We start from the raw sequence: 1,871 nt of genomic DNA on the forward strand, positions 1-1,871 counted from the left end.
GTAGAAGGTAATAAACAAGGCCCACAGTTACAGGGTGCGTGTGCACACACGTGCTTGTGTATGAGGGTGTGTGCGGGAAAGCACACCAAACAATTTGGCAAAAGCCTAAGACACGAGCTTTCCTGAGGAAAGCCCACTAGCTAAGCATCCCTCAGCGTCGTGGCTCACCTCCGGGGGACGGGGGGGGCGACAATGCAGGTGGCCACTACCGACTGACACAGACTAAGTGACCAACACATCCTAGGACGTGTCACCTTACAGCATCATGGGGAAACTGGACCGGGGAAGACAGCGTAAGGGAAAAGTCCTGCTTTTTAGGGGACGAAGGAAAAAAGGGTTCGTGACTAATCTCAGGAAATGCGTGCTTAACATTTTATCTTCAAGAATCTGAAATTCTTTCAAGATAGTGGTTTTCATAACTTAAGAGTAGAGTCACTCATTCGGGCTAATCTGGGGAATGTCCAAGGAACTGGATCACGTCACAGTTTCGAAGTTTTCTCATGACCGGAAACTAACAGCACATCTGGGAACTGGCTCCCTTGTCCTGCAGCAGGACGGCCCAGTAAGGGTCACTGGAGTCCTCGGTCCGAAACATATTATCAGCCTTGTGGGGTTCACAAGCCAGGAAAATTTTCAAAAATATTCTGGGTCCTGACACAGGGATGACTAGCTTTCTATTTTTTGAACTAAGGACATTTAAGGGAGGAAAAAAAACAAAGCAAACCAGAAAACCAAGCACGTGCCACTATAGCGTTGTTTCTCGATGCGGGTGTGGTACACAAGAGAGTCCACTTTGCGATCGCTCATCGAGCTACACGCTTATTTGCGAATTTGCGTGTGTGCGCTACTCTTCAATAAAGGATCATCTTAAAAATCCCATCTTAAAAGAAGGTAAAGGCTTATTAAGCTCACACTAAACTGTATTAACTTTATGCGCCAGCAACTATTCTAAGTGCTTTAGAAGAAAAAGAAAAACTATTTTCAAAGCAATACCAGGTGATAGGTACTATTAGTGTTCATGTCAATAGGAAAATCAAAGTCATCAGAAAAGAACTTCAAAATCCCACCATCACGTCCACCCACCCACCAGCCTCTGTGCTCACGCGCCCCGCCTTCCCCCTAGAAGGCCAACCCAAAGCCCGCACCAGCGCGCTTGGTCCCCGCCTCACGTCAGCTCGAGGACACCCAGGCAGTTCGCCACCCCCTCGCCTGACACCGTTTTTTACCCTTTGGTCACTGGATTTTCTCTCATTTTTCAAAATGAAAAAAGCTTCCCAGGTTCCCCCCCAGCTCCCACCCCGCTTCCCGGCGGCCCCAGGAGTGGCTTTGGGACTTGCTTGTACTCGACGGCACGTGGCAGCGGTAACACTGCATGCGTGACTCAGGCCGGGCCAGGAAACTGCATGCGTGTCCGAGTCTCTCTCCAAAACCTCCCACTAGAGACCCCGTCACCATACGTGGAGAAGCTCGAGCCACACGGAGAGGCCGCGTGTAGGTGCCTCTAGTGACGGTCCCCAGCTGGGACCAGCCTTTGAGTCATTCAGTTCAGGCACCAGATGACTCCAGCCTTCGGCCATTTTCCCAGCTGAGGCCCCAACGTGGTAGAACAGAGAAGCCACCCGGCTGTGCCCCATCCAAATTCCTGACCAGAATCCCTGAGGATAGTAAAATGGTTGTTTCATACCCTTAAGTTTGGAGCTGCTCGTCACAAAACCAGAACGAATGTGTGCTAAACATCTCCAGCAGGCCCCAGACCAAACTCCCAAATGTCTTCCCTCAGTTCCCCGTCTTCCCTGTCCCCACACCCTCCAAAGCCCCTTTGATTGAGAATAACCTCTCTCGATCCCGTGGAATATCCTGTCAGCGCTGGG

This window comes from Pteropus vampyrus, unplaced genomic scaffold (assembly GCF_000151845.1).
Source record: "Pteropus vampyrus isolate Shadow unplaced genomic scaffold, Pvam_2.0 Scaffold52, whole genome shotgun sequence".
Lineage (NCBI taxonomy): Eukaryota > Metazoa > Chordata > Mammalia > Chiroptera > Pteropodidae > Pteropus > Pteropus vampyrus.